The sequence below is a fragment of the Peromyscus eremicus genome, chromosome 7, assembly GCF_949786415.1.
Source record: "Peromyscus eremicus chromosome 7, PerEre_H2_v1, whole genome shotgun sequence".
NCBI lineage: Eukaryota > Metazoa > Chordata > Mammalia > Rodentia > Cricetidae > Peromyscus > Peromyscus eremicus.
In genome coordinates this window covers 24,236,866-24,262,516 of record NC_081422.1, presented here as the reverse complement: position 1 = coordinate 24,262,516, position 25,651 = coordinate 24,236,866, and the positions used below count along the sequence as shown (strand labels likewise).

At 40.0% G+C, this 25,651-nt stretch overlaps 1 protein-coding gene across 3 annotated transcripts in view; it reads right to left on the bottom strand.

Moving 5' to 3' along the window:
• Opcml (opioid binding protein/cell adhesion molecule like) overlaps window positions 1–25,651 on the bottom strand; it is a 507,406-nt gene that overhangs the window by 256,603 nt on the left and 225,152 nt on the right. The gene's annotated exons all lie outside the window — the stretch shown is intronic.

Genomic DNA, 25,651 nt, shown 5'->3' with positions numbered 1-25,651 from the left:
GATTTGTTCATTAAACTAGGCAAAGAAGTGAGCAACACGAAATTAAAATGTTTCCAAGCACACACCATTTTAATCCCATTCAATAGATTATCCTGACATATTTACTCACGACCATGCCTGTCTCGGTATCATCCATGGAAAAGTATAAATTAAAATTTGAAATTAAAAGCAGAGCATCTAGGGAGCTTGATATCTTTTTGAAGAATGGCACAAGTCAGCCACAGCCTCCCCACATGAGTGTCATGGGAGCAAAGACTCCAATACTGCAGAAATTACAGCCCACGGATTTCCTGGAAAACACCTTCCCACATATAATGTACGGGATCACAGAATCCCAAAGACGGCCTAAACCTCCCAGGTCATTCTTCTTTTTCCATTACTGCACATAAACAAACCCTCTCTTGCTTCTTGCTCCGAAGGAACCCAGAACTGCTAAGGGAATGATTTATTTATGAAGCCAAATGATACACTGAAAATGGATTAGCTCGTTTTCTATCTGTAGGATTTCCAGGTAACTTGTGGATTAAGAGAATAAATACTTTAATAAGAAGTTCAAGGCACAGGTCTGTAATTTACCAAAGACCAGAGCCTTTCTGAGCATCAGTTTTTTCTTAGAAGTTAAATAATATATTTCTAAAAATCATCGTGTGGAGTGAATATTTAAGGAGGCAATCCTTCTTAATACTGTTGTTATGGCTGAGGACCACAGTGAACAATTGGTAAGTATTTGCTATTCACTTGACACTGAAGAATGATGCCACAGATATAACAATTTTGTCTACTTACAATGTTCACCTCTCATTCTACACATATGTCAGTTAACATATTTGGAAAATTAATTTGGAGATGCATTTTTTTTAGATCCCACCTATAGACCAAGCTATTTCAAGTCTAGAAAGCAAAGACTGTCATTGTGGTTGGTTGAATGGCCAACTATAAGGCTGGCAACTTTGTGTGGTTCAACCTGTGCCATCCAGAAGAGTTTATGTATCTGGATAAAATCTTATTTAAGGTTTTCTTTATTTTAAAAAAAATCCCTCATTAAACAGACAGATGGGCAGGGACAGATGGGGGAGGAGGGGTGGGCGATGAATTCGTCATCATTCATATAAGCATTTCTCCAGTATGTAGGATGTCAACTCTGCCTGTTTAAAAATATATGCTATGTATTTTTAATAAGCCAATCATCTTCTCCAGGACAGTGGCTTATTTTATGTAGATTATGCAAACTATCTCCCTCAAAAAATAAAATAGAAGGCAAGGAAATCTCTTTCCTTGTGTCAGGAAGGGCCCAGAGAGATTCCCCAAGGGCAAGAAAGTCTCAGGTTAACTTTTGCAAATGCTTCCAGTTCAGGCCCAGGGGCTGCTGATTTGAATTCATCCAGAGTCCTGTACTCTGGGCAGCAAGCATGGTAGAAGGGAGTGTTCTCAGTGCCCCAGTTTCTCCAAGAGAAACAAAAGAAAGAGCAGGAGGCCTTCTATACATGCTCCTATGCTGAGCGAAGGGCAGCAGCATATATGAGGTGGTCCTAAACTGTATGTGAACTGGAGAGCCAAGTGGAGCTTTGGATGTTTTGTGCAACTGGAGCCTCCGTAGACACCTATTACTCAGGAGCAAAGGAAAGTTGGGCTTCCCGATCATGAATCTCAAAGAAGGGGGGAAAGGAGATGAGGGGAAGGAGAAGGGAAACAGAAAGAATACCTTCCAATTGGTTCCAAATACATAATTTGCACTCCATAGCAGATGGACCACCCTGTGTTCTACTCAGGTGAATGCTAAATGTAAATATGCACTTCCTGAACACACGTTAGCTACCAATTTCTGTTATCCTTTGACAACTCTGAGTCTCCTGTGACACTTCCTGACTTGGTATCCCACTGATCTGTCAGCACTGTGAAAACCTGACGTCACACTGCCCTTGCCCTAGGTCTGTTCAGGCTTTGCGTTTAATTTTTCCACATACACCTTCCCTAGCTCAAGTCCAGAAAGAAGTGTCTCCTACTCACATTGTCTATGGGAAAGCTGAGCAGAGTCTTGTGAAGCTAAGCCATAGGGGATTCAGGCCAAATGGGGAATTACTGCTGTCTGAGTTCATTATGGTGAATAAAGAGATACTTATATGTACGTTTTGGTAAATTATTCATCTTGTGCATACCAGAATCGGGACAGAATATACATAAGAGAGACAACTGTCAAGTCTGAGCTCCTGAAAATACCCAACTCAAGGTGTTTACAAAAGCCCTGCTCCTCCCCTCCGTAAAGATGGAGGTCAGACTCCTCTACCTCCTCCCAGGCTCCGCGTGCAGCTCTCAGAAAAGCTGGTGCACTTTATAAAGTATTTGTCATCTTAGCGTAGCGCTCTAGAGTCACTTGAAGCAATCTGAGGCTCTCAGTGGGACCTCTGCTTTGTGTTCTTTGGCTCCCATCAGGACATAATTAGGAGAGCAAGAACTGTTTAGAGCCCAGGCCTGCTCCACCATCCCTTCCCGCACTCCTCCCCTGATCACTCTGGATGAATGGTAGCTGTGTCCATTCCCATAGAAGGTAGTGTTTTCACCCTTTCTGTTGTCTTCTGTCAGATTCCTCTGCTACTCGTACTCGTGTTTAGGACAGAGATTTAGACAACCTTTATTAAGACCTGTAGCACTGTTTCCAGTGCTACGGAAATGGACATAGGGAATGGAAAGTGTTGGGGACTCAGATGTCACTTTTCTAAGAAGCAAGAGACATTGCTCTTCCTACACCTTCACTTTTAACACTTTAGAAAATCATCATCGTCATCATCTTCGTCGTCATTATTGCCACTGTCCTGTTAATACTCTAAAATCACTCAGACCTATTATAATAGAGGGCAGTGTTATTACATGTAGGTGAGGTGATTTGTTCAAGATGCTTGTGGCAAATGATGCTTGGTACATCCCTTGCCAACTGCTGTCATCTTTTGCGATACTGTAGGTAATGGTTCTCAACCTGTGGATCATGATCTCTTTGAAAGTCAAACAACTCTTTCACAGAAGTCACCTAAGACCATTGGAAATCACAGATATTTACATTACAATTCATAACAGTAGCAAAATTACAGGTATGAAGTAGCAACAAAAATAATTTTACCAATGCTGGGTGGTGGCGGCACACGCCTTTAATCCCAGCACTCGGGAGGCAGAGCCAGGCGGATCTCTGTGAGTTCGAGGCCAGCCTGGGCTACAGAGTGAGTTCCAGGAAAGGGGCAAAGCTATACAGAGAAACCCTGTCTCGAAAAACCAATAATAATAATAATAATAATAATAATAATAATAATTTTATGGTTGGGGTCACCACAACATGAAGAACCAAGTTTAAGGGTCATAGCATTAAGAAGGTAGAGAACCAAGTTGTTCAGTGTTAGTTGAGATGTATTTCTGCCCTCTAGGGATACTGCCAAGGCTTTGAAGTGATGTTCATATGCAACAGAAGGAATACATGGGAATGATGAGGGTGATGGTGAAACAGTGGACCAAGGAGGAGAAATACACAAAAGAGAGAAGTCATAGGGCAGTGGGGTTACAGAGATTAGAGAATAGCCCTTGACTGTGTGCTGGGTGCTTTTTGTCAGCCCAATATAAAGCTAGACATATCTTAGAAGAGGGAACCACAACTGAGAAAATGCCTTCATAAGATTGGCCTGTAGGTAAGCCTATGGGGCAATTTCTTAACTAGTGAACAATGTGAGGGGGACCAGCCCATCTTGGGTGGTGATATCTCTGAGTATACAAGCAAGCAGACTAAGCAAGCCAGGAAGCACAGTTCCTCTATGGCCTCTGCTTCAAGTTCCTGCCTGCAGGTTCCTGCCTTGAATTCCTGCCCTGGATTCCCTTTATGGCTGACTATGGTCTACATATGTAAGCTGAATTAATGCTCTTGCCAGCCAAATTGCTTTCCATTATGGTGTTTTATCACAGCAGTAGAGACTCTAAGACACACTGTCTTTGTCACTACTGAAGAAAAGAAACAAGAGATTTTGGTCAGTCATAGGAATCAAGGACCTGAGCAAGAGCTGCAGATGCCAATGATAAACAGCAGGCAGTATTTGATCTACATACTGGATATGGATTGATTGCTGCATTTTCTGTTCTCTGATAGGAACTGGGGGAAGATAGGGAGCCCCACTTTCAAAGTCGATAACCTCTTGAGGGTTTTCCATTTTGGACTTTGGGTACTGGGAACTAACTATGCTTCCGATTAGAAAAATCAGTCATCAGAAACCACTTAGGACTCCACAGGGAGAGTCTTCCTACCAATAGTTTTTTACCCGATAGTGACTTGTCAAAATAGAAATGTTAATTTTTTCAGAAGCAGAATTCCCCAAAAGTGAATAGCAACTAGACACCATGAGCCAAGTTGGTAGTAGTTCTAAAATTTTGCTCCAGTCTGTACCAGCCTATTTGTTCATTCTCCTCCCTTCTCTCACCCTCCCAAGAGTACTCCACACTAGGAACTCTTTTATAAGGGCTTTCCACGTTCTATCCTTTTCCAATTGGCCAGTATTGTGCAAATCTCTATTGCAAGCTTTAGGTAATATATGGGTGAAGAGACTTCTTCAAAGTGTTTAGATAAAGCAGACAAACTCCAACAAAACTAGATAATAAGCTAGGCCAGAAGGTTTCCCCTGAAGGAATCTAATTAAGAACAAAGCAAATGTACGTTAACAATCTCATCCAGCTAGCCAGTTCACCTCTGAAAGCATTTTGTTGTAAATCTAAAAGAAGCTTCAGTGTTAGGGCAAAGAGAGGAAACAGAAACAGAGAGAGATAGGGAGGTTTCGGGGTTTGCTGCATTGGAACAACCATGGAGGGGACAGAAATTCAAAACCCTCCAAAACAAGTAGCATTTGAAGTCTCAGGAAGCTGAGCTTGGCTCAGCAGACGGCAAGGGAGGGAACCTGGCCTTGCCACTTAAGCTGAACTTTTTGGCGGAGTAAATGGCCAGCAATTAATCAAACCATTTTAGTTATGTGTTTTGTAAATGGAAACTGGGTCAGACTGACTTGCTGGTCTCTTGACAGGGGAAATGTTACCTAAAATTCATGTATACAACTTAAGACCCAAGACAAGAAATGCCCTCTCACAACAAAAATAAAATCAAGCACACCTTACAGCTCTGAGGAATGGCTGTGGCTGCTTTCTTCATTAAAGTTTAGTTTATTACACTGTTAAGATCATTGTACTTCATATAAGTGATCCAGTAAATGTGTGAAAATGTGGTTATTAAACCACCAATCCACTCCTCTGACATGAGTAGGTAGGGATTTTCAAGGCCTTCTTATACTGGGTTATAATCCCATCTCCACTGCCACCTGCTGCTCCCAACTCTTCCATGGAGAACAGGGCAAACCCCGCACTCCTTTCCCATGGCAATTAGAATGTGTTATTCTTCCAAGTCATCTCCTTTTGATTTCAAGCTTTACCCTTTACTATTTTCATAGGCCCCTTGTTCACATCATTCAGTTCCCACGTGTGGTTAGAAAATATAGCTCGCAGGAAGAGGAGCCAGCTTCAAAAGGGAGTTACCATAGGAGAAGGTATAATTTAGTAGTTTGGGCTTTGCATTGCTTAGAAATTTGAAAGTATATACATTTTTATTTCAACTTTTTGAATGTGTAAAAGCTTTTACCTTGGCAATTTACAAAAAAAGGATGGAGGCATGTACACACACACACACACACACACACACACACACACACACACAAACAAATGCACACACACAATGGTTTAGCTTTAATTACATCTTAACACTTCCAGACAAAACACTTATTTCTGTACCTAAGTGCATTCTAGATGAAAGGAGCATGTAAATAGTTCTATTCAATATTATTCTGAAGGTTGCAGTCAGAGCAATTAGATCAGAACCCAGCCTAGAACAAAAGATTAAAATGACCTGTCTTCAGATGATGTATCTAGTGTACAAAACACCCTGAAGTACCTATCAAAGGAGGCAGACTAGAATGAATAAACAAGTTTATGAATATATTAATTAATTATATTATTCAAGTCTATTACATTAACTAATATTAATATGATATTAATACAATATTAATATAATAAAATGTGTCTCTATAGATTAACAGTGAAAAATGAAGAAAATAATTCTACTTATAATAGCATCAAGTGAGTATAACTGATTGAACTAAAATTTGAAATTAGAAGCATAAAACTTATACTCTGGCAATTAAAATTTACTAAAGAAATAAATTAAAAAATATCTAAAATAAAGGATATCCAATATTCAAGTGTGATATAACTTTATATTATCAAAATGACAATACTCTTCAAATCAATCTGTAGATTTAAACTGATCTGCAAAGAAACTCCAACTGGCTTCTGTTTTAAAGTTGGCATCAGGAGCCTAAGAAATTAAAGAGAACAAGAATAATCACAGATTTGAAAAGTCAGAAAGGAGTTAGAGTGTCCACATTTTCTTATTATGAGACTTATGATGGTGAAGACAATGTAGTATTGGATTAAGATATATATATATACATATATATATACATATTATATATATATATCAATAGAATAAAATTGAGAGTTCAGAAACTGTTGTATTTATTCATTTATTGTATGTACGTGTGTGTGTGTGTGTGTGTGTGTGTGTGTGTGTGTGTGTGTGTGTGTGCCAATGTGTGCAGATGCTTGCAGAGGCCAAAAGAGGCCATTGGATCTCTTGGAAATGGAGTTAAAGACACTTGTAAGCCATGCTATGAGGGTGTTGGGAACCAAATCCAGTCACCAACCAGCAAGGACAGTTATTGCTCTTAATCACTGAGACATCACTCCAGCTCCTGTCACATTTATTATCAGTTGATTATTTACAATAGTGTCAACATAATTGAATAGGGGAAGATAACCTTTAAAAAGTAGTGCTGAGATAACTAGATATTCACATGCATTTGAACTAACTTGGATCTGTAATTCACTGTATATATTTTAGAGAAACAACCTATAAATGGGAGTTAAAATTTAAAAATTTTTATAAGTAAGCATGTATATAAGTCTGTCATTTTGAATTAAATGACAATGGTTTCTTAAGTATGGTAGCAAAAGCATAAGCCACAAGTGAAAATGTAGATAAACGGGGCTTTATCAAACATTTGCAGGTCAAAAAGAACCATCAAGAAAGTGAAAATAAAATGGGTGTGGTAGCTAACACTTTTAATAGACAGAAAGCTGAGGCAGGAGAACTGTGGTGATATTTAGGCTAGCCTGAACTACAGAATACTGGGGCCTTATCATAAGTAAATAAATAAATGGAAAGAAAATATGTTTATATACCTGATAGGTGACTTGTTTCTAGATATTTCAAGAACATTTATGGCTCAAAAAAATAAAAAGGACAAAAAATTGAAAACATAAAAATCTGAATATATATATACATATATTTCCCCAAAGATGTACAAATTGCCAATAAATATAAGAAAATAAGTTAGTTGTCATTTTCATCAGGTAAGTGCAATTTAAACTATAATTACATATGACGTTGTAGACACTAAAATAGTTATACGTAGCAAGGAATAAAAAAAGACTGTGGGACCACCTTACACCTGTCAGAATGGCTAACATCAAAAACACTGAAGACAGCTTATGCTGGAGAGGATGTGGAGCTAGGGGAACTCTCCTCCACTGCTGGTGGGAATGCAAGCTTGTACAACCACTTTGGAAATCAATATGGCACTTTCTTAGAAAATTGGGAATCAATCTCCCCCAAGGCCCAGCTATACCACTCTTGGGCATATACCCAAGGAATGCTCAATCATACCACAAGGGCACTTGCTCAGCTGTGTTCATATCAGCATTGTTTGTAATAGCCAGAACATGGAAACAACCTAGATGCCCTTCAAATGAAGAATGGATAAATAAAATGTGTTAAATATACACAATGAAATACTACTCAGCAGAGAAAAACAATGACATCATGAGGTTTGCAGGCAAATGGATGGATCTAGAAAAAATCATCCTGAGTGAGGTAACCAAGACTCAGAATGACAAACATGGTATGTACTCACTCATAGGAGGATACTAGATGTAAAATAAAGATGACTTGACTGCTACTCACAACTCCAGGGAGGCTACTTAGAAAACAGGACCCCAAGAAAGACACAGGGATCACCCAATGACAGAGAAATGGATGAGATCCACATGAACAACCTGGACGTGAGTGGGGGTAATGAAGGGCAAGGGTCGAGGGAAAGAGAGCTTAGGGGAGCGGGAGATCCCAGCTGGATCAAGAACAGACAGGGAGACCATGATAAATGAAGACCACATGAGAATAGGAAGAAGCAAAATGCTAGAGAGGTCCACAGAAATCCACAAAGATACCTCCACAATAGACTACTGGCAGTGGTCGAGAGACAGCCCTAACTGACCTACTCTGGTGATAGGATGGCCAAACACCCTAATTGACATGCTAGAAACCTCATCCAATGACTGAGGGAACCAGATGCAGAGATCCACGGCCGGGCCCCAAGGGGAGCTCCAGGAGTCCAATTGGTGAGAAAGAGGAGGGTTTAGTATGAGCGAGAATTGTTGAGACCAAGGTTGGAAAAAGCACAGGGACAAATAGCCAAATGAATGGAAACACATGAACTGTGAACCAATAGCTGAGGAGCCCCCAACTGGATCAGACCCTCTGGATAAGTGAGACAGTTGATTAGCTTGATCTGTTTGGGAGGCATTCAGGCAGTGGGACCGGGACCTGTCCTCAGTGCATGAGCTGGCTGTTTGGAACCTGGGGCTTATACAGGGACACTTGGCTCAGCCTGGGAGGAGGGGACTGGACCTGCCTGGACTGAATCTACTAAGTTGAACTCAATCCTCAGGGGAAGGTGGGAGGGGGAGGGGGGAGAAGGAGGGAATCTGTGGGTGATATGCAAAATTAAATTAAATTATAAAATAAAATTTAAAAAAAGACTGTGGGGGGAAAAAGCAAGAGGGAGATAAGGAGAAAAAGTGGATTAAATGAATGTGGAATGGAGGAAGAGAAAGAAGGAAAAGGAAGGAGAAAGGAAAGGAAGGCGAGGGAGGGAGGGAGAGAAAGAGAGAGAGAGAGAGAGAGAGAGAGAGAGAGAGAGAGAGAGAACTAGAGAATGAAAGAAAGGTGACAGCTAATTTGTGTGTGTGTGTGTGTGTGTGTGTGTGAGAGAGAGAGAGAGAGAGAGAGAGAGAGAGAGAGAGAGAGAGAGAGAGAAAGAGAGAGAGAGAGAGAGAACCCAATCATGAGCCAAGGATGTTACTGCTCACCAGTCCTTTTCACTTCTGTATTAGATATGCAAGCCAATGCAATATGACAAGAAAAGCAAATAAATTTGGAGGGAAAGAAATAAAAGCCATTTCTGTTCACAAAAATATTCATTATGTGAGTGTTTTATAGGAAATATGAAAGAATTTATTTAAAAAGGAAACAAGTTTGTGAACTAATAAACAGTTGTATTAAGGATACAAAGTAAATAAAAATTAATCACTTTCCTAAAAGCTTCCAGACCAAGTATCAACTGGAATTCAAAATACAATTTCATTTATATTAGCATCAAGGTAAAATATGTAGTGCTAAATCTACAAAATGTGCCAAAAATAGGTAAGGAAACCCACTAGCCTGACATGAGAAATCACAGGCTTACTAAATAAATGCAATATTTCACATTGGCACAGAAAGGCTCAATACCATCATGTTTTCAATTCTTTCTAATTTGATCTATAGAGTCAATGTAATCCCAGGCAAAAGCTCTGTGAGTTCTTTTGTGATTAATGACAAATTGATTTGAAAGCTACATGTAGAGGGGAAAGGCACAAAATAGGAAACCCAATATTGAAGGAAACAAATTGACACTAGCTGACTTCAAGATCCACCATCATTTCAGTAATCAGAACAGAGTGGTGATGGTCAAAGATTAGGCATAGTTAGTACATGTCCCACAGGATGTGAAACCATTTCCCTTTCCCAGCATATTCATGCTGTATATAGTAAGTGCTGGTAACTCATTTGATAGCTGTACTAAGGGTGAGATGAGTTCCATAGTATAACAGTTTCAGGTAATTCTTATACATTAGCCTAATACTACATCATGATGCCTATGTCACTCACCCCACTCCATCTTATCACATATGCTGTATCACCTTCTATCACCAAAAGAAGGGTAAGCACAGTAAAGTGCAGTATCTTGGGGAAAAACACATTCACATATTTTATTATAGTAAAACATTATAATGGTTTTATTTTCTCCTTAGTAATTATTGGTGATAGTGTACCTTTCCTAATAAAACTTCATAATAATTTAAAACTTCATTATAAATCATTCTATGTGGTAGGTATTGGCAAAAAAAAAAAAAACATACCTAGGATTCAGTGGGATCTGTGGTTTCTGGCACTTGCTGGAGGGTGTTTTTGAGCCTGTTCCCTAAAGGTGGGAAGGGACAACTATGCAGCCAATTTTGAAGACGGTTTTGCAATTCTGAACAATACCAAATTGTTTATACCACATAATCCTACAATTGGCCTCCTTACTTTTGTCCCCAAAGAGTTATGTCACTTCACACAAACACTGAACATGAATATTTATGACAGCTTTATTTATTACTGCCAAAACATATAAGCAACCAAGATGTCCTTAAGTAGGCTAATGAATAAATAAGCCGTGGTATATCCACATAGCAGAATATCATTGAACATTAAAAATAAATGAGTTTTCAAGCCCATTAAGGATGTGGTTGTCACTTAAATGTGTACCCGTAAGTAAAAGTTGCCAATCAAAAAGCTACATAGTGTATGAATCCAATTAGATGACACTCTTGAAAAGGTAAATCTATGGAGAGGGTGAAAATCTCAGTGATTGCCAGGGGTTGGAGGGATGAGAAGGCAGAGGTCAGAAGAAGGTCAAGGCTGTGAATCCGGGCTGTATGATTCACTCATGGATACATGTCAACTTACACTTGACTAAATCTGTGAAATGTAGAAGACAAAGAGTACAGCCTAATGTGTACTTCGAGTGCCTCTAACACCAAGATCCTTCATAAGTTATAACAAATTAGGAGAGTGATCTCACCCTCTGTGCCTCGCACTGTCCTGGAACTCTTTGGTCCCCAGCAGGAACAATTTTAGCAGACAGACCTGCTTGATGACTGACCTCCAAATTTGCAAGCTAAATAAACTTATTTTTTAAAAGGTACTCAGCCAGTGGTATTCAATTATGGCAACAGAAAATAGTCTATTATGCCATCAGAGTCAGCAAGTACATTTCTATGTACACATGCAAGAGAAATGAATATGTATGTTCCCACAAAAGCTTGCACATGGTGCCATTCCAAAACAATTTTTTTTCTAATGAATGGGTGCACAGAAGAACAAGAGTATGTTAAATCCACACAGCTAAATGTTATTCAAGTATAAAAAGGCATACACAGAAAGTAGTAGTGCATTCTTCAACACTGATGAAGCTAGAAAGCATGATGTTACATGAAAGAGACAATCACAAAGGACCATATAGGACATGATTCCATTATGTGAATTTTACAGAATGGGAAATTCTATAGCATAAAATGTAGCTTATTGGGATTGGAAAAAAATAAAGTTAGGAGATGCATGGGGAGTGACTGCTCACAGGTATGGGGTGATTAATTGGGGGAAGTGAAAATGCTAAAATTGCATGGTTGCAGAATTATACTAATATATTAAAGTGCATGCTTTCTTATGGTATATGAACTACTCCTGAAAACAACACAAACCAACCAACTTAACAAAAGCCCTGTAAACAGAGGAGGAAAAGCATGCTGACACCGTCAGGGACAACATTACTGAAAGACATCCCGTTGTTCCTTTGCTATTCAGTTGACCACAGTGACTGGGAATGCATGTCTGTGACTGGTGGTTATCCCCACGGTCTACTGGGGATAAAGGAGGATGCAGGATGGATGGTGGTGAATGTCCTCAGAAGAAGAGCTTTCAGTAGATTTCTCAGAAAATCACACTTACTTCCATCCTAGTTTATTACTCTTCCAAATATGTAGCACAAAACTTAAAGGATCTTATTAATAAAAACAAACAAATACTGGAGCCAGGCATTGGGGTGAATGCTAGAAGATCAGAGAAGCAGAACAAGCCACAGCTTCCTCACCTCACAAATTCCTCAGCTGATCCTATTTGCTCAGACTGAAAGCCTCTGAGTCCTCATCCAAATGGATCTCAGCGCAACTGCTGCTAAAAGCCTAAAAGCTTAACCAGCTCTAGTTCCTGGTCCTCATGCCTTATATACCTTTCTGCTTCCTGTCATCACTTCCTGGGATTAAAGGTGTGTGTTATCATGCCTGGCTATTTCCAGTGTGACATTGAACTCACAGAGATCCAGATGGATCTCTGCCTTCGGAATGTTAAGATTAAAGGTGTGTGTGCCACCATTTTCTGGCCTCTATGTCTATCTAGTGACTGTTCTGTTCTCTGACCCCAGAGAAGTTTATTGCGGTGCACAATATTTTGAGGAACAAAATATCACCACACAAATATATTTTCCTTAGGGAATCAAGTGTCTTTAAAAGCCCATGTGCAGTTCACAGTGTGCTTGGGCCTGTTGGTTGGAATTTCGCAAGGAGCTGTGGCAAATAAAAGTGCTGTGAAGCCACAGTGTTGGCCAAAGCATTACGCAGTATGTGGGCCTCTCACCCAGCACCTCGGGGGTAGATTCTACATGTTCCTGCCCAAGAGTCTGTTGTTATTAGTATTATGGGTTCCCTCTCATGATTCCACAGCCTTCCAGGCAACTGGCACAACAGTAACAGTCTTCTCTGGGTAATTATCAGCAATTATGTCATCAGAGGAAACAATACTAATGGGCAGGTTCGCTTCTCAAATAGGAGAACTGAGCCTTGATGAAGTGCTAAAAGACACCCCACTAGGTAATCAGATGCTCCTGAGTCCTGATCCACCTCTTCAGGGCTCAAGAATAAATATCACAAGCCCAGAGCCTGAGAGAGCAAAGGAGCTGCCTCTATGTTCAGTCAAGTGAGAAAATTCATGATGGCAGCAGGTAGCAAGGCCACTATGGCCAAACCACCTCTGCTCTAATTGTGGTCATTCCTTACTTGGAAATGCTAATTTTGAAGTTTTCAAGGAATTATTTTACTTAGTGTCAACAATACAGATAACCCTGTTGATCAGCTCTCTGTATTCCAGAAGAAAAACTGGCCAGTGTTCACTCTGGGGGCCTATTAGGCAAGGCCTTGATTGAATCACAGTGGCAGGTGCATAAGCGGCTCCACCAGTGACAGCGACACGCTGCCCTGGGGGTGAGGGACTCTGTAGCAGGGGCTCCTGCTTGGCCTTGCACAGTTTCTACTTTTCTCTGGAAAAAGTGCTTCCGGGCTGACTGCAGTGATGGTAGCATGGGGGCTGGGGTGGACCCTCCCAACCCCTGGCTTCTCCTCAGTCAGGAATGGCTGCCAAGCCACAGCTTCTGTCCCAAGGCCAAGAGGCAGAGCAGGGAGTGAGGCTAAATAGCTAACCTGGTGCTGTGTCTTATCTCACAGGACTAGCCACCCAAATCTCATTTTCTGATGGCATTTTCTACCTGGCTGGAAGAATCGTTAGTAAAATGGACAGCAAAGGCCACAGATCCCTGCTTCACAGAAGAAGGGGTCAGAAAGAAAATTCTACATCTCATTCATATTTTATAGCACAGTATCTCTAAGAGAAAAGACTTGGCCCTCTCTTTGTTTTAATGTTAAAAGGGCAGAAAGGGGGGCAAGATTCTTCAAAAACACTTGCTCAAAGGGATGGACTCTGAGAATTCGAAGAGAGCGCAGTCACTCTGAAGACGCCAAATAAGCACCTGCGCAGGACAAACAATGCTTAGAGTCAGGGTCACCTGTGGTAATCCCAGAAGTGCTTCTGAGCAATGAAGAGGAGCTAAGGAGGTGATCCGCCACCTTTCAGAGGGCCTCAGGAAGAGAACGGGACCTTCGAGGTATGGACGGTCACACATCAGCTATAAGTAAACCAAGTCACTACCCAGCAACCTCTTTCCCCATATAGTTGCCAACCGCTAAAGTACCAAGGTCCGGCCCTGTTTAACTGTGCTTCTATGTAGAGGCAGAGCTCTCACCCACACAGGAGGCCACAGACAAGGGCTTTTCACAGCATTTGTCCCTATCTCAGGGAGTCCCTCAAAGCAAATACTGGGCTTGGGTCCCTCGACTCATTTACTCTGATTCTAGAAATGTATTACCTGATTAATCCACAGCTCAGCTCTGAGATGCTGGTGTTTGTGTTCATATTATGCTATGTTCTTATAGCCTTTGTTCACTTACAAGAAAATGAAAGGTGACAAGTGATAAAGGCATAGCTGTAAGAAAAGAAAGGCTATATTCAGACAATATCATCTGATCGTTTACAGGAATTCTCTTAACATCTACACACAAGGGATTTTTACTCCCATTCTATAGAATAGTAAGTCAAGTCTCAAAAAGATCAGGTTTCGCTGCTGCAGGTCACACAGTTAGCAAGAGACAGAGTTAATTAGACTATAAAAAAAAAAACAAACTAGTGTTCTTATCCTAATTCATATTGCAGTTGATAGATCTAATATAAAGAGAATGCATTAATTGATACACAAGAGTATCCAGCCATTCCCATAGGGAACACAGACATCAAATACAAATCAAATTCCTTTATTGGCTTATAAAGACTTTAATTCGTTATCTTTCTACCTCAGTAGGAAAAGAAAAGGCCCCAAGTCTTTCTTTGAAAATAAAGATTATAACCATAAGGCCTTGATTCAACAAGTACAGTTTTAGTGCCTACTATTTACACAAAGAATGGAGAGTGAAAATTGGGTAGAAAATTTTGTGCTGGTTGGGCTTCTGGCTTGTATTTGTTCAGAAAGCAACCAACAGACAGACAGATAAATAGCCTTATGGTCACTCCTCCTCAGTGATGAATGTCTCCCCTGGGCTGATTTTCTTTGTTTGAACCTCCCATTTGTCTTACAACTATAGGGTAAAAACAGCTTGGGTTTAAATTTGCTCTAACGGTGAGATGTTTAAAAATAATTCTTGCTTTTCCATCTATTAGTAGCCTTCTTAGCAATTTATTTGCACAAAACTAATAAATTATGCTTGAGGGAGCTGTGTTTCTGGAGAGATCATTCTTAGTTTGATGTCAGGACTAATGTCTAAACCTGGTTGCACTGTCTTCTGCCAATGGAGCTTCTAAATGAGTATCGCTGGATTAGGCTTACATTTAAAACATACTAATTTTCTCTTGCTACCCTAGGGCTCTATTATAATACATGCGTCCTCGGCTTTTCCATGTAGTTTTTGCAGCCATTGAGATGGCTTTTAAGTACCTCCGAATGGTGCACAACTTAGTTGGGTTTAGAAATACATATGTTTCTTCCCACTCCCTCTGGCTTTTTTGGCAGACCTTTAAATTTCGTCAGCTTTGAGAGATTAGCTGAATTTTCCTGAGTTCTCTGGAAATGAATCAAAAAGCTTCCTCATCAGATTAGATTTTTAAAGTCCATGTTTGAGTTCTCTTGAGCATACATCTTCCCAGTGCCTGGTTTTATTAGGACCACCCAGTTGTAGCATCCTGGTTTAGACTCCCTGGTCCCATGGTGCAGGTTTCTTTGAGACAAGCTGCAAGAAGCTATGCAGAAGATGGTTGCTTCAAAATGAAATGTAGCAACCATCCTCTTTGGAAGAAAACATTAATTACGTTTTTGAAGGAGTTATAATTGGATTTTACTTCTCCTATTTTGGATAGCTATTCAAGCTATAGCACTAACATACTCCCAACATCTTTTATTCAGTCAGCTTGAGAAAGGGAAGAAAGATTTATTTGTAATTATCAGAAATAAACACAGTTCCTTCGAAGTAAACACAAAGGAACAGAGCCTGGCTTGGATCCCACCTCGTTAAAGATGCAAATTAGGAACAGGCCATCAAAATGGGAGGTTTCACTAATCCTTTCCCAACAATGTACATCATTAAATTAGTCTCATACGATGGCATCCACTGTGTTGTATAACTTTGGATTAATACACAGTCCTCAGAGCAAAAGCATCTTCCTTTGGGTCTTCATGATTGCTCAAGCTGGTATTTACTTTGAGCTATCAACATGGGGCATGTTCTGTTAATGCCTATTCCTACTTGCTGTCATTATACTGTCTGGCTATCCTATAGAGTTGTCCGTTCCTTGATCCTGATCCATCACATCAGTGCTTGCTCTCCAAACCTTCAGTCCTTTTCATATTCTCACCATTAGGCTGTCCTGCAGGTGCAGGTCCAGAGGTCCCTGAAGCAGATGTGTGTGTATCATCATCTCTAACTCAGATTGTGCGACTTGTCTTTGGGGAACCTGCCAATCTCAAATAAAACACTGAAAATGAAGACAGTGTTGTGCCTTCAAAAAATGAAGTTTTAATGATGTTTTTCTAGGTTTTCTTAGTAGAAACTGGCTGTATCGACAAATGCCTCACCATCTAGCCTCACCAAACCACTTCTTCAAGAGACAGCAAACTCCTCACTCCTCAGTAGCTAACTCTGATTGACCTCACTGAACACCTTTCCACTCCTCAGTTTCTTACTCCAAATGAAAAGTTGTTACATCGACTTTCTAATGCAAACACTTTTTATTTCTGAATTTCCTGCATTACTTTTCCCTGTTCCAATCCTTTCACTACTCAAAACACTTCAGAGGGTGTTCTTTCTAGTCCCACTCTCCAGCATTCCCAGCTGATTCCTGAACTGTCCATTTTCGTAGTTCCCAAGACTGTTAGAAAACTGGATCTGTGTTACCATGCATTCTGTGCTGTCCATTAATGTTTAAAATGGTTTTGCCATCACAGGTCTCCTAGTAATACTTTTCTTCCCACCAAAATTTCATTTTTTATAGGGAAACTCCCCTCCTTGAAGGACACCAAAGTCAAATGACTGTGGCAAAGAAAAGCAGAAAGGCATTCGAGTTTGATGAGTGATATGTTAGAAAATAATAGCCATCTTCGACACCAGGGGTAGTTTTTATGCTACTCCAGTGTTCCAAAATATTTTCAACTAGATGATGCATGTGTGCATATATGTATATGTAAAGTGTACATTCATTGTACAGGACAATTGATTTCACTATGACATGCCCATGCATGCACATAAAGCATATGAGCACTTTACTCTTATTCATCTGTCATGCACATTACCCTGTCATATACTGTCCCTACTTCCACTGGTCCCCTTCCTCCTAGATCTTATATTATAATGGGATCAATCACACAAATATTACAGGGTCTTTGGACAAAGTAGCATCAAATTCTATTTTAAATGGGAGTTGCTAGAAACATTGTCTGCACTTGATAGATGCTAAATAATAATAGGAAGGCTTAAAATTCTCCTTGTAAACTACTTTCCTGTTACACATGGATTAGTGTTAAGAATTTTTACACCTTGCCATGATACCAAATTTTCCTTGAATTAGCTTGATCATGCTAAGGCCAGTGTTGTGATGCTAAACACCTTGTAGATTTGAATGCTCCATTCAAGGCTTGGACTTCTATAGCTCAATCCATAAAATATTATAAACTGCTTTACTTTAAGCTATACATATAAAGATATTTTATCCAACTGGATAGCAAGAAGTGTCATCACGCTGATTTGTGACTCGAGATCCCTTGTACAAATCCTACGTTCTTCTGCAAACTTAATATGCAGCATTTCCTCAGCAGATAAAACTATTCTTTTTATTTCTTTCTTTTCTAGTCTTTTCTTTCTAATCCTTCAAATACTCAGGGAATTAAAAGCAGAACTCGTATTTAAGTCAGAGTCTTCTATCTTAATCTCACCATTTTATGACATATCATAGCGCTGCCTTCTGAATGCAGCCTTCCTGTCTGTTACAAAATCAGCTTCCAAATTGAAGCACTAAGTACCAAGCGTGTAGAAAGTGATTTGGTTCTGGGAATACGGCGAGTCTAATTTGCATCAGTCACTTTAGTTTCTTCTACATGCAACCAAAAAGCAGCGTGCTGGACTCTTTTAGAGTTGAATGTTTGATATAAAACAGATATTCTGCTAATTTGCTTTGCAAATTGAGCTCTCTGTGATTTGCTGTATAATGCACTTCAAGTGACTTTTAAAACCTAGGGACAACTTTTGGTACCATTTACACCAAGTCACTTACCCACATGGTTTTCATGTTCCTATCTGGGAAATGGAAACTTTATGAAGATTCTTAAGAAGCATTGAGAAATGCTGCCTTTTACACATAAACCAAACAAATTAATTAATGGTTTTGCTTTTAGGAATTATACTATTTTTCATTATTGTCAAAAATTAAACTTAAAAATTCATCCTGTATAGTTAAAAGATAATGTAAGCTTTTTTTTCCCAAGTAGAAACATCATGGGATGAGCTCATGTGTCATCATCCATCTGCCCAGACCAGACAGCAAATGGAAGAATGAGAAGAAAACGGAGAGCGCTAAACTGGCACTATCGTGTGTGGAACTCACACTTGAGAACCTTGACATGACCTTGGGAAACCAAATGCTTTGAAGACAGAGTCAGTTATCCACTCTGAAGTTCAAGATATTAAATACAATGACTGCCAATAGCTTCCCAATCAGAATTGAGAATTTGCCATCCTCAACTCTCCTTAAGGAGAGACAAAAGAATGAGATCCCTGTTTTTGATGAATAAGTACTTCGCAATACATAAAAGTGGCCTGCATTTTAGAAAAAAAAGACCATATTATTCAATAGATCCAATATGTTTTTTAAGCTCTCTTTTGGTAAGGTTGCAAGGCAAAGTGTTTGTGAGATGGTGTGAGTGTGTGCCTTGAACTCCAGAGCTGTCCCATGGATTATGTTGTAACAGATCATAAGTACCTAGGCTGCCATTTAAGTCTATAAAATGGGCCACAATTGTGTGGAATGCATTTCTAGGCTTATTTTCAGAATATACAAAGAAAACATTCAATAATGTCATTTAAGTTGTGAAGGGCAATTTGACCATTATGTCAGGATTTTCACAGTTTTCTCATTGATTGGGAATGACAAGTTTATGAGGAGCAAAGATCATTTGGATGACTGACAGTCCAAATTTTGCTCTTAACAGTAATGGTTTTGTTCTGAGGAACAGGGCAAAGACTCTTCACGTATTGGTGAAATCGTGAGTCTTGAAGTCAAAGCAATCCCATTCCTAGCTAGGGGTGCTGGCAGAGAAAAATGCCTGCAACCTCATCTGTTGGCTCAAAACTAAACCCAGTGTCAGAGGCAGCTCCGAAGAAAATTTGCTTCGCTCTATTTTTGACTGAATTGGTTCAATTTCAAAAAATGATATTTAACATCTCTGGAGGGCAGACAGGAGTTGTCAGGAGGCATGAAGAGCTAAGATGCACAGGATTCAAGAACACAGCTAGAAGTCGGAGCACTGGCCCTCCAACCCAGTCTGTCATTTATCTATGTGTGAGACCCCATGCAAGGTGCCAGGCCTTACAGAAAGTCCATCTCACACATACAAGCAGTCTGAGCAGATTCATTTTCTAATAAGTATGCCTTATACCTTTTTGATGAAGAAGTTAATGCAGGATTAATATTTGCCTAATATCTTAAGTAAGCATTTCTAGGACAAAAAAATAAACACTGGAGTGGTCACATTTGAACCTGAGAGAACATGACTTTTCTTGCAGCAGAAGCAGCATTCAGTTAGTTTCCTGCAGCAGAGGCAAACTGCACCACACTGGCCTAAGACTCAGAATATTCAAGATGTGATTTGTGATCTCACTTGGACCAGGTTCTCTATGCTTCATCTTAGCCAGAAGGCTGAGAAGCAATTGACGAGGTTCTCAAATTTCGAACTGTCATGGGATCCTCCAGGAACTGTCACATCAAGATTTCTTGGTTCCACTCAGAGTTCCTGCACTGGCAGGAGTGGAGTGGTGTCAGTGGATGTATGTTTCAAATATTCTCCTGAGGAATCCTAATGCAGATGGAACAGCGGGAACATGTTGAGACCACAAGCTTGGATGATACATTGGTACACCCCAACATCTATTAGTATAGTCACTTGCCAGTGGGATGTTAAAAGGAACTCATATAGCAGTCAATATATGAAGTGATTAGCTTACTCTTGCTCTCTGAGTAAGTGCTAGAGGGACAGAGAAACTGAATGGCTGGTGTATCAAATCCTTCCTTTGTTTCCTATCACAAGTTATGCAGACATCAATATTACATGTGCATGATGCAAATGTCTCTGTTTCCATGTGTTTCCATGTGTGTTTGTGTGCATAATGCATAGTGCTGAGTACTGGGTTAGAGTATAAAGGAAGAGAGTCTAAAGCTATGACATTAGAGTGAATATGTCAAGATTCACCCAACAGAATTCTAGAACATGCTGTAAATTTTATCTTAAACATATCACAAGGGATTATAAGCCCTCCATACAGAGCAGTGCATTTGTATGAGGATGACATGCAAATGTCATCACTCAACCTTCCGGCTTCATTGATTATCTTATCAGAGCACTAAAAATATCTAGCTTCAACATTGGAAGAGATGCTTCTATACTCATTAATGCCTTTAGCCTAAGAGTCCTAGAAAGCTGGGGATATCCCATTAGTATATGAAAAAACTAGGGCTGATGAGATGCCTCAGTTGGTAGGTGATCTGCAGAATAAACAGGAGGATCTGGATTCCACTACCAGTACCTGTGCTAAAAAGAAGCCAGGTATGGTGGCAAGCAGGCTTGTGACCCCAGTGCTGTGGAGATGGAGGCAGGAGGCTCTCCACACTTGCTGGCCAGACCAGCTGAATCAACAAAGTCTAGATTCAGTGAGAGACCCTGTCTCAAAAAACAAGGTGAAAAATAATTAAGACAGACAAATAACATTGACCTAAGGCCTCCATGGGCATGTATACACATGGGTGTGCACACGTCTATACACACATGTGTACACACAAAACACTTACACAAACATACAAAGCCTATCAGGGAACTGAATCAAAAATTACGTCTTCTTCACTCTTAGATAATTTGTATAAGAGATATGTGTATAATATATGCATATATAACATGTATAATTTGCATATATTATCTATAAGAGAAAAATAATTGCACATGTGAATTTTGAGTGAGCTAGCATGTACTCAATAAGGAAAGAAAGTCCATGCATGGCTCTTACTCCACTATGGCTGTTCCCTAGCCAAACTTGCTAGGGGCTCACTAGACCACTTTCTAAGTTACAGAAAATCAGTGGTCTGAGTCAGCAGGATAGCTCAGTGAATAAAGGTACTTGCTGCCAAACCTGACTGCATAAATTTGATCCAAAGCAGCCACCAGGTGGAAGAAAACCAACTCCTGCAAGTTGTGCTCTGAACTCCACACTCATGCTGTGTCATGAGTACATACAAGCACACACATGCACACATTCACAGACATATTAACAGTTGCAAAAGAAAAAGAAAAACTGTAGCCTGTTTCTCTTTATTGGGTTGTCCAAATCCTTATAATCGATGCCTGTACAGTTCTTCTAGCAGCAAATTCCATTTGCTTCCCATAGGGTGGCGTCTAGTATATGACAGAGCTACATAGCATCTTTCAAATGCAAGATAGTACCCTTGATTGTTGGCTATACATCCACAGATAGCACCTGGTGTACTCCCACAGGGAGTTCCAAGCATTTTCTACCACCAGCTCATCCTTTTTCATCCTGTGAGCAAACTCCATGCTGTTAAATGGAGAAGGCTGTGACCATCCAGTGTCGTTACCAAGACTGATAAACATCTGATTATTCTCATAATGTAAATGTTCATCTACTCAGCATGAGGAGGAAACAACATTGGGAACCAAGACTCCTTTTTCTTCTAGAAATCTATTTTTGTCCTTGTGACCAGCGTAGGGTGCTATTTCACTGAGTGGACTGGGGAATCCAAGCTGCACGTTGACAGTATTGACAGATGCGAGGGTGTTGATTAAGGGACATGATATGGCAAAATACCCTCCTGGCTGCAGCCTAGTGTTTGCAGAATCATAAACTTGCGGAACACGTGCTTCAATCAGCTGGCTGCGTAAGAATTCAATCAGAGTTAATCTAACACAATACAGCACCTGCTCCCCAACTGATTTCTAGTGTTCTTCAATCAAAAGCAGCAGAAGAAAAGCATCATTTATTGCAAGCAATGTTAGCAGACCTGAAAATTCAAGAACCTGAGGTTCAATAGGGAGATCAGGTTTGACCAGCTCCTCATTCTCCTCTTGGGGATGCTACGAAAGAATAAGCTGTTGTTCATGAAGGAAAGAGGGGAAGGTGGGAGATGTCCAGCTCTCAGTTTACTCCATATAAAATGAGCTCTGTAATTAGCTGCTGCTAATTAACACTCATTGCCAGGCAGCTCGTGCATCTATAGGATCAGGCATCCTGTGGGGCTTGTCAGTTTCTCCTTTAGTTCCAGAGTGGAGCAGGGGGCAGAGATGACGCTGGTGAGCTGTATTAAACACAACCCAAACATCCTGCTCTCTACTCTGTCTTAGACTCCAAGCCAGCAGGCCACTTTGCTGGAAAGTTAACAATGAAACCATCTGGTAGAAAATGAGTAGATCTCCCAAGAGAGGCACTTGTACCACAGTGGGAAAGAAACAACGCCCTTGCTCAGTGTCCTGCTTCTGGAGGCAGAGACCAAATAACCTTCCTCACAACTTCATCCCAGTCTGGGAGGATGGTCGGGGCCTACCTCCAAACAGGAGTTCCATCAGCATCTGCAGTATCAATAATTAAACAAAGCAGCCACCATGAGCAACTATGGGCTAAATACCTCTCAGCACTCAAGTACATGCCAAATACATAAAACTAGACAATTCCCACCAACCACTCGGTTGAAATTGACCACAGAAACATAACCTTTTCCACTGACTTTAAAAATCCTCCCCAAATGTAATAATTTTTAAAATCCTAAGGCAGACACTTATTAAAAATGCAAATCATGCTTTGTAATTCAAGTGCTTAACTTTATTGTACAACGCACAGTATTTGACTGAAGGTAGAAAATCTGTGGCTAACAAGTAATGGAGAGCCTGGTATCATTGGAGAATATGTCTCTGCTTTGGCTCTGTGCCCAGGAGGATTATTTGATACCAGGTTGAATTCTCCACCAATTATCTTCAAAACAGCTGGACTACTGGATAAACTCTATCTTAATGCACAGCACAAGAGCAAATAAGAATAATTAAACTTGGATTTCAGACTAGACTCACAAGTGAAAGAAGTGGGAAGACTGTTGAAAGGGGGTTGAGGAAGACAGCCTCAAAGTTATAAAAGCCACTATGTACACCAAAAAATTGATTTCTTACAACTAGAATAATTTAATAAATTTCTACCTGTGCTTGATTATTTAGTCTGCTTTGGGGATGAAATAATTAATGCCATTGGGATCCTAAATATTTTTTAACTATGAAAAAACTGCGATTTGATTTCATCAGAAATACATTGTTAACAGAAATAGCACCCAAACATCCTGTAGGCAAAACTAATAACACCCTCCAGATGTAAAATATGTGTAAGAAGAAAACTTCAGCTGAGGGATGCTGAAGCCCTATTTGACGGGAAATGTTATGAAGGATTCTTGCCAAATGAGAAATCTGTAAATTACCTAGGTAAGCAATCAGCTCCAGATTATAATTGCCAATTTGAGAAAATTTCACCAACAATTAAGCAAAATCAAATAACCTATTTGAGGAAATAGAGTGGTGACAGGCTACCACCTTTCCCTTCTTGTGAAGGTTTACTATAATTTGTTTTTATTTTCCTTTAGAAATTGAAATTTCATTCTGTATTTTGGAGCTATAAATAATAAGCAGCCACCATGGAGAGAGTAGGCACCTCTGAACAGTTGTCTCTCCGTGATTTGGTTTCAGATTGAAAATAAGAATGGCTGGAAATGGCCACGACCCAGTAATAAGAATCTTCAACTCAAACTACAGAATGCACACAATTCATTATTTCAGTTTATCATGCCAGATTAGGTCCAGAAATTAGAATACAAAGCAAACTCCCTGCAGGATGGCTGAGAGAAGGCCAGTTGGATTTTTCCTTCTAGAACTCCTGACAATCAGGCCGTATATTAGCTAACAAACTTAGTAAGGACATTTCTGCTTTTGGGAAGCCGAGATTTCTTAGTCTATAGGATGACTTTCCTCCCATGCCTAAAATTCACCGTCTTCTCTAAACACCAATATGTTAGTGCTTAGTAAATGCCAGGTATTGTGCAACACATAAGCACGAGTTTTCTTAGATTTTCTTGCAGTGGCAGTTGATCATAGGACTCAGCTCTGTGTAATGAGAAGTGGGTAGACATCTGTCAGAGAATTCTACGAGTGTCAGAGACACAGACACTGCTGTTGCCACTTCCCTTCCTTAATTTGGTCTGAGCCTCTAGTGAAGAAGCAGAGTTGAATTTGGAGTTACCTTGTGACAAGAAAATAACAAACCTGTGGTAAAAGCCACAGACTACAAATGGCACAGAGAAAGGAAAGAATACTTGTGATGTCCATGGCACAAGTAAATTTGGGCCGAACTCTGCAATCTGAATCTCCAGACACCTTGGTTGAGAAAAGCTATCTCCTTTTGGTTTTACCAGAGTGTCTTTTATTTGTCTCTTGTAACCAAATAAACCTCAATTGATACCATGTTCCTATGCTCCCGTGACACTTTAGGATTATAGACACACACACAAACGACAATAAAATGTGATAAAACTTATTGAAGATATAGGAATGAAAAGAGAGGGAAGAGAGGGGGAAAGAGAGACCCCAAAATGGTCTCCCAGGATTCCAATATTTTAATACTTCAGTCTGCAGCCTGTCTTGGGTATTAAGGTAAAATAAATATTCCTATAATGTAATATAATAATATAATATAATCATTAAAAAAGAGTACTCTTGTTAATGTGTAGAGGAAAATGTCCTCATTCATTTTCTGTTGCTGAACAAGGATAGTGGAGACTACACAACTAATAAGGAAATGAGATTTAATTTGGCTCACAGTTTGGGAAGTTCAGTACTATGAGATCAGCAACTGCCCAGGGGAAGGGGGTGTGCAGAAAAGGACTCATGTAGTGAGGGAAACCATAGGAAGGCTCCTGGATCACAATAGCCCAACACACTCTCCTGGCTGACCACTCTCATGGGAGTAACCATAACTCCTCCATAAATGTGAATCCCCTATTGACCAAATTACCTCTGGAAGGTCCCATCTCCTGTTGAAACTATTACATTTGCAATTAAGTTTCAACATAAATTCTTTTGTGGAGAAAAAGCAACTCAAAGCATAATAGGGAGTAAACATATAGTGCATTTCAGGCTTAAGAAAATGAAAGGAAGGAAGGAAGGAAGGAGGGAGGGAAAGAAGGAGGGAAGGAAGGAGGGAGGGAAGGGAGGGGAGGAAGGAAGGAAGGAAGGAAGGAAGGAAGGAAGGAAGGAAGGAGAAGGGAAGGGGAAGGGAGAGAATGAAGAAATGAAGGAAGGAAGGAAGGAAGGAAGGAAGGAAGGAAGGAAGGAAGGAAGGAAGGAGAAGGGAAGGGAGGAAGTAAATGAAAAGCAGAAAGACAAAAGCATGGATAGTATGAAAAGGAACATGTAATTTGAAGTGGGCA